Below are 8,022 nucleotides of genomic sequence, written 5' to 3'. Positions count from 1 at the left end.
ATATAGAGATAGAATCGGTGGTCCGCTGTAATATAATGATAATAATATTATTGATAACAACAGTAATAATGATAACATAAATCCATAGATGCTAATATTGTACATAGTAAGTAATATTTAAAAGCCGAAGGTCGTAAAGAAAGTAAACGCCGTAAGTGCGTAGGCAAAGAAATGTTGTTAATAAATGCTCGAAACAAAGAAAAATCTCGTAAAACAAACAAGACCCATGTTTTTATTTGCTTAGCGGTCAGCTTAAAATGTAATGAGAATCAGAGAAATTACAGGTCGTACTAATTACCGACTACGAAACAGGTCTGATCTGGAATAGTTCACTAGAATTGAGTTTCTCTAGAATGTTGTAGTCTCAGGAAGGGCAACAAACGGGGTAGCCTAGTGTTCTATATGTTAACTAATAGTTTTGTTAATTTGTTGGTATAATAGTGCTCTAGTTAAACAAGAGTGGGAGTGCTAAGACAGTGCACACTTCACATATATACGTATGTACGTCATCCCACATCAGCCTTGTTCAATAGTTTCTATACGTCCCCATAATAATGTCGCGGTAAAGCGTTGAATTAAAAAACCTAAGGACACTTGTTTGTCTGTATCTGAAATGCCGACAATCTCTGCCGAGAGCCGGTCATCTGAAGCAACGCTTAACGCACATACGATCGAAGCATGTTATTAACAAGATTCACACTTCAACGAATGAAGTTATCGAAGGCTCCTTGATAATGTTTGTAATAAGGTAATGTTTTGATATTGAAATGATGCGAGTTAGTATTACGTACCCTTCATTAAGTTTCGAAGATCAAAGCATATCACTCTAGACGAATCTCACGTATCCAATATATGTGTAGAACCGGTAAAGGAATATAGCGCATGTATCTTATTTGAAATACGCGGGCATTTGTATTGCACCCTATCAGTATTTTTCGGAACGAGTGCCTTCCCCGCCTGCAGTTGTAGCTGGATGGACTCAGATTTTTAGCGATCTTTTACACAAACATACCTATAGATACTGAATCGTCCTTTGAAAGACGCATGATGATTGTTGCTTGATTTGTTTCAGCGAAGGAAATCTGGCGCAGGGCGGGGGGGGGGGGGGGGGTGACAAGGCTGAAATAGTCATAAGCTTTGTTTATATATTTTATAGCCCACCTTCCCCTCTTGTTTTGTCAGTTTCGTCAGTTGTGTTTCTGCGCGATTAGTGATCACTCACTTGAGTTCGATACTCGACAGCAACGAGCCAGCTGAAAAGCGTCAACTTAATTGTCTAGCTGACGTTAGCGCCAACTGCCTCACCCTACCGGCAACACAGTTCTCTTTATTCCGCGGCAGGATAGACAGGATCGTACTGCATTTGACATTTCAGCATCAGTGAGACGACTCGTATCAGCACGAACAGCAGTGGTGCCAGCTGCGGGCGCACGTGGGTTAGCTACGTATAGTAATTCATTTGGTTTCTCCTACCCTTATGCTGTCGTGCTGTGTGGTACGGCTATTAGGGTTGTCGTGCGGTAACCGCCAGGCCGAGACTTCGTAAGGTATTCACTGACTAAATAGCTCTGCACACGATAGGCGTAGCCCCTGGCTATAGCATCGCCTGTATTTGATAGGGGGTGCCCCGACAGGGCGTGCACTGCACGCTCGAGTAGCTCCATCAGCGACGTTCTATGTAGTACGGGTGCTACGGCATACTATGTACAGACGGTGTCTTCCGCCATTATCTGCTATTTTTGCTATAACCGTGCTGGTCTGGGTGGGGGTAACCTGTGGCGCCACGAATTTCGTAGTAGGAGAGGCTTATAGTGAAAATGGCTATAGTAAAAACGACGTGAATTATACGATACTGAAAGAAATGCTACCTCTTATAGTCAAAGAGTACAACGGTGTAACGTATTTGTTTTACATTCATTGAGTAGGTCGTACAATATGCGGAAAAAGAAACAAGAAGGGTGTCATTAGCAGAAAAGCAAATAATGAAAAAAGTTTGCTTCGACTGATTTTTTGCGACCGTTAATATAGAGTGTGCTTTTGACTGCTTCGTTGGTCCGTTTAGGATAAAGTAGTAAAAAATTTTAGGATTTGGTGCAGATACTATAAAGTAGAACACAACATTGTGCTTTGGGAAAAACGTGTTAAAGAGAAGAAACTGGAAGGCAATTAGCCTTGCTCTCAAACAATGTCCATACCTCTTTTCAATTTGATAACTAGAGTTAGCGTGAAAATTTGCCACACACTATTGAACCCCAACAGCATCTGGGTCTATGAGCTCACGCTTGACCACTTCGGAATGCTTAAACCATTGCCCGTATATGAACAGTTGTAGATATGTCAACCCGGAAAGGATGTAGATGTAAGTGCATTATATCTATGCATAAATTTCTATTTTTGATTTACGCCATCAGTAGACCAAGCGCTGATTTTGCAGCAAATGCTTTATGGCATTCTATGCTGAGTTCGTTTAAAGCCTCCTTTGGCATCGACCGATCAAAAAAGGCAGTGTCTTCATTTTGGCCATGTGATCGCATACATATATCCATGTATTGATTCTATATACATGCCTTCATCCATAATCTTTTTATTCTGTAGTAACGCTACAAATACAAAGTATGAACTTTGAAAGCCTTATCAAATCTCTCCTCCCCTACGCGTTCCCTCGGTGCACTTGCTCGTGCATCTGTACGCTAGCCCCTCAAACCTATTTCAACTTCCTTTCTGTCCGTTTATGGTTTCGCTAAATGGTCCAGCTGCACATCTTACGCTACTTCACTAAAGCCCTGATGTGACTGTGTGTGTGTCGTGCTCCGGACTTCTTGGAACTGGACTTCAGCCAGTGTTTTTATCTGCCCAGTGGCTTGTGCAGTAAATCTGAGCATTCCTTTCGGGCGCGAGGCCAAGACGGTTGTGTCCGGCGAACCGTGACAGACAGCAGGATCCCGCGTATTTCGTCGTCGTATCGTAGTTTACTAAAGCAACCGTCAGCCACATCAACTCCGCATGTACGTCGGCAAGAAACAGAAAAGGCATTTGCCCTCGTGGTCGTCCCGTCAGCCGTCCTCGCTGCCTCCGTCTGTTTGATATAGCTCTCGTTTGATCTGTGCGACTAGGACTCTGTTAAAGTCTACGTCTCGTTTGCAGTTGCCAGCGTCGTCGTCACCTTCGGCTAACAAAACCGAGAGAGCAATCCCCACTACTTCGTGGTTGAAGTTTCTGTCCGCCACCGCATTTTCAGCTCTGGAAGACGTGCGATGTTTGGCGCTCACAGACGCATGCAAAGACGGAAAAATGTTCGACAGATAGCATACAACTACTGCAGTACTTTCTGTGTGGCTCTTAATCACTTACGCGTATGACCAATGCGATGCGATTTTTGGCTTTGAATTTTAGGTTACATAATAATTCATGGCATATACTGGGAGTAATTCTTTTGCCATGTTGAGCCTGATTATTAATTTTACCGCCAAAGATATGGTAATGCTTTCGATGGAATTACACTTTTTGATCAGTACGTTACCAGGAAAATTTTTACTGCTCAGAACGTCATTCGGATACGCTTTTTGAGTGCGTTACTGATTTAATTCTAAGATGTTAAATATATATATATATATATATATATATAAATAGCCATTACTATAGCTACAAAAGTGAAAGCAGCAACGGATCTAGATGATACATCCAATAATCGGTCGTAAGTAAACTTCCTACAACCCTTACCCAACGTAACACAAACGCTGGATTGGTTTATATTTCAGTGTCGTTAGCTGAGCAATCTTACAACGTCCGATCATTACAGCGTGGGTAAGTTGTTGTGGAGAGTTGACTGAATCCAGAACTCGGGCTATGCTTCGATTGTCTATGATATACAGATATAAGTGCACCTTTCTCAAGGAACGGGCCCGTTCCCTTGTTCACTGACGCTATCCAAGTTCTCTATTGTTATTATTACCACGGCTATTATTATTAGTTTATAGTAAATACGAACTGCATCTGGGTGTCGAGGGGGCGCAGTAAAACGAATCAAAAGCAGGAAAACAGAGGCACAGCTAGGGCAGTTTCAAACAGGTTTCCTAACGGTTACGGTACTTCTCTTTTCATTTCTAACTTTCTTTATATATGTCCTTCTATGTCTTCCCTGGCAAAGGCCACTTAGCAACCGTCAGAGTGAGATGTCAATGGTGCACTGGGCAGCCTTTCGTCGGTCTCCTTCTCTTATTACGTGTGACGCATCGTGACCCAAGTAACCCGGCCAAGGGAGAGTCTATGCCTCGCCTCATTTGTATTTATCTCGTTATAGCAGTTGTATTAACCCCACCGACGTCGCAAATCACAAAGGGCTTTTACCAGGACGGCGACCCCGGCCACCATCGTTATCCTGTCAACTCTTATAGTCGCCATTACTAATACTAGTACAGCCACTATAACTGATTGTTCCACTGCTGACAACTGATCGACGGTGCTGGTGGTCTTTTCGTCCGTCTGCCTATCGCACTGAAGCGTGGGGCAGGCTGATGCCGCGGCCTGAGCCGCTGATTCTGAAGAGATGGTAGGCGAGCGGGAGGGGAGGGGGAAGGGGGCAAGTTGTGATCGTGGGAAGATGAACGCTAGAGAATAAACAGCGCTGGCGACCGATTTGCCGGTAGCAAACAGAAGCTCTCCTCGAAAACGCCGCCGAGGATGAAATAGAAAACGAACAGGAGGACGAAGCTCACAATGACGTCGACCAAGTGTAATATCAGCATACGAAGGCAACTGTTACGGTAGTAACAACAGCAGCGGCGGCGCGCTTCTTATAGCCAGAAGTAGAGCCTCTGAAGCCGTTGTCCCGAAAGAAAACTAAATAGAGGGCTGATGGTGAGACGATACCAGAGGCGCTGCAGTCGGTGGAATGTCAAACAGAATACAGAACGTCGGCATTTGCATTGCCATGTAGTGTCTTACGCTTGTGTGTGTGTGTGTTTGTTTGTTTGGTTCTTTATTGTCGGAGTTTGTGAGCCGGTGAAGTTGTTTTCAGCCTTCGGGAGTTAGAAGCGATGAAGCTCATCGGGCATGGCATTGATCTATGAACACTGAATAGCAAAACACGTATTTATAATGCGTACCGTTCACGTACAACAGATATAGATGAACATGAAGAGAAAGAGACAATACTTGATACAATCGGATGTTTACGAACGATCACGCTCAGATTAGACTATAATATTTACACATGATCGAATCGAACAACGTTCATTGACCTTGATAGTGCTTGTATGTACAGACTTTGTACAAATGACGTGTATACGCAAAAAACGTGTGTGAATACACACAAAACCAGAAGTGCGTCTTGATACAGCGACGTATGTATAACTATACAAGCTAACATGTCCGCGTCGATCCTCCAGGCCAAACCTCCACTGAGGCAATAAAGGTGACGACCCGTCACTGACCATTTGTCTGGGTAGAGCCCCTCATTTAACACTGGCAATGCCGTTGACTCGCAAACTTCTACAGCCGCTATTGCAATAGCACATCGCTAAGATCACAGTTCTCGCTGACTGGCTGCGTACCCTAGTTACGTGGCACCGTGTACTCACAGTGCAGATGACAACAGTCGCTTACTGTAAAACGGAGAGTGGTAGACGATACCGCCTGCAATCTGTCCTGGCGTTCACCTTCGATCCTCTCCACTAGCGCTTGAGCGTCACAGATTTGAACCCGCTGCCTGCCTCCTGAATGAGAGCACGATCTTATTTTGTGAAGTCGCTGTTTCGCCCTTTAAGATGCCAACGCTTCTTTCTGCTACTGGTGTTGCTGTTATTACGGAAATTGCGGTTGTTGTGTATTTTTATGATAAAAATCTTGTCGTTCACCCTTCGACGGTCACTGTCTGTTGATGATTCGCCTTAGCCGAATGTCGTTTTCGTCGGCAGTAAATCAGAAGCGATGATCACTTGACGTTGCGGTAAAGCTGTCTACTTCTTGGCCTCGTCGTCGTAGTATTCCGTACAAGGCTTTGTTGCCTTTTCCTCCGCCGACGTCTGTCCTACTACTTGCCTGAGTGTCCTGTCCTGGTGGGATACTCGAACATGAACCACGCGAAAAACGCCAACAACTCAACGGAACCAGCAGTTCAGAAGTAAAAAGAGAACTAACCGAAAAACTATTCGATGTAGCCGCCAATCGCCAAGTCAACGAAATTCTACCTGTTTTTTCTAGCTGTGTTATTGTCGCTCATCAGTATCAGCATCACAATACCAAGAGGTACACAGTCGTTCCGCTATCGATGCCCTTTCTCGTCGGCTATCTGTCTTTCGCTTTCTTAACGCAGAGTATGAACAAAGGAGAATCGGATTGGCGTGAGTAGTTTCGACAGCGGCACATCGTACAGCGCGTCTGGCGGTTTTTGTTTACGTGCCACCACCTCCTCGCACAGAGTCGCTGATTACAAGCCAAGATCATCGACTCAGCTAGATCCATATTCAACAGAGCTCTTGGCTAATATCTACAGAGAGAGATTCGTAGTAGACCCCACGAACGGTAGCACGTAACGTCCAAAAGCTCAGTATTGCACGGCAGAAATAACGCCTCAGCAGGACATGTTAGACTGGCCAGGACTGAAGAAAAAACAACTAAGTATTGTTATTCATCGGTGTTTTAGGTACGGGCTTAAACTTTGAGACTGTGACATTTCGTCGAGCGTTTGTTGATTTGTCGTTTGGTTCAGCAAGTCGATATTGAAACCCGTATTATCCAGGTTAATTCTTCACTCAATTTTCAAATGAGACCCTGTCGGCAGAATGGCAACATCTATTGAAGATACGGGTCGGAGTAGGCCGAACAGAAACACCTGGTAAAAACGATCACCAAGTGAAGTGTAGCTTACGCTAAGAAAAAAAATAACCCACCCGCTCGCTCTGATCAGCATGGAAATTGAAAACATTGTACCTTCATTAACCGAATTAAATAAGCTTTCTCTAGAAGGGTAGACAAGCCGCTATGCAACCAGCTCTATTTAGCAACGATTGACGAAAATCTGTATATTCGGGTTCATATTAGAGAATTCACGAGAAACTAAATGAGCTCCAGTGAAGTTCTCCTATTGAAGAAGCATCTTTCTCCAAGACTGTACCTGTTCAGCACTAGAGAGACCCTAGCTTCAAGATTATCGTAAACGGTGCCAGTACCACGGATAAGTAGATTATCCGCTCTGAAACTGGGTTTCGCAAAGCTAAACTGGATGCGAGTCGTAAAGTCGTCTCACTAGAGAGAGCTTCTGCTGCTCATAATATTCAAGCTCAAATGGGGCGATGGTTTTGGCACAATTTATTTAAGTCGTTCATTATGTTCACGAATCAAACATTCTAATAAAGGATATTTCCGGAAGAGTTTACTGTTACGCTGAAGTAGCAAAAACACACAAACGCATATTATGTAGCTGCTGCGAAATCTTCAGTCTGCAGTCAATCTGGTTATATTCATAGCTTTTCAGAAACTTTCTTTTTAAGTAGTTTGCTTAAGTGAAATTTCTCTCGGACAAAACTTGCGACGACAAATAGAACCGTTCAGCTGTTTGTAAAGTCAGTCAAGTCGACAGCGTTTTGATGATTGAGCATCAGGTTCGAAATGGCTGAATTACCAAATGTGAATTTTGTAACGCCGCCTATGAAAAATCTCTAATGAACGTGTACGGGCGATAATGAATCCCTTGTATACACGTGCATCAGTAACACAGTGTATCTTTCAGCTTATGTCACCCAAGTCAGTGGCTCTTGACGACAGATTGAGACCAACTTCGATGCTGTCGACATATGTCATCTGTTGCATCCATTTCAGGTTAAACTCGAGGCGGGCCGAGAGTTCATAGAGTTCAGCATCCCACATTGCTTGTTCCTCCGTCTCGATGGTGCGCAGATACATACGACTTAGTCTTCCATGGCTAAAGGTTATCTGGTAGGGTCTCGGCGGTATCTAACTCGAACTTCACTATAATCTAGCTCGTCACATAGACAGTGTTCTCTGCCACCTGAACGCCGAATC

This window comes from Varroa destructor, unplaced genomic scaffold (assembly GCF_002443255.2).
Source record: "Varroa destructor unplaced genomic scaffold, Vdes_3.0 BEIS01000003.1, whole genome shotgun sequence".
Lineage (NCBI taxonomy): Eukaryota > Metazoa > Arthropoda > Arachnida > Mesostigmata > Varroidae > Varroa > Varroa destructor.
Note: the sequence above shows the minus strand (reverse complement) of the source record.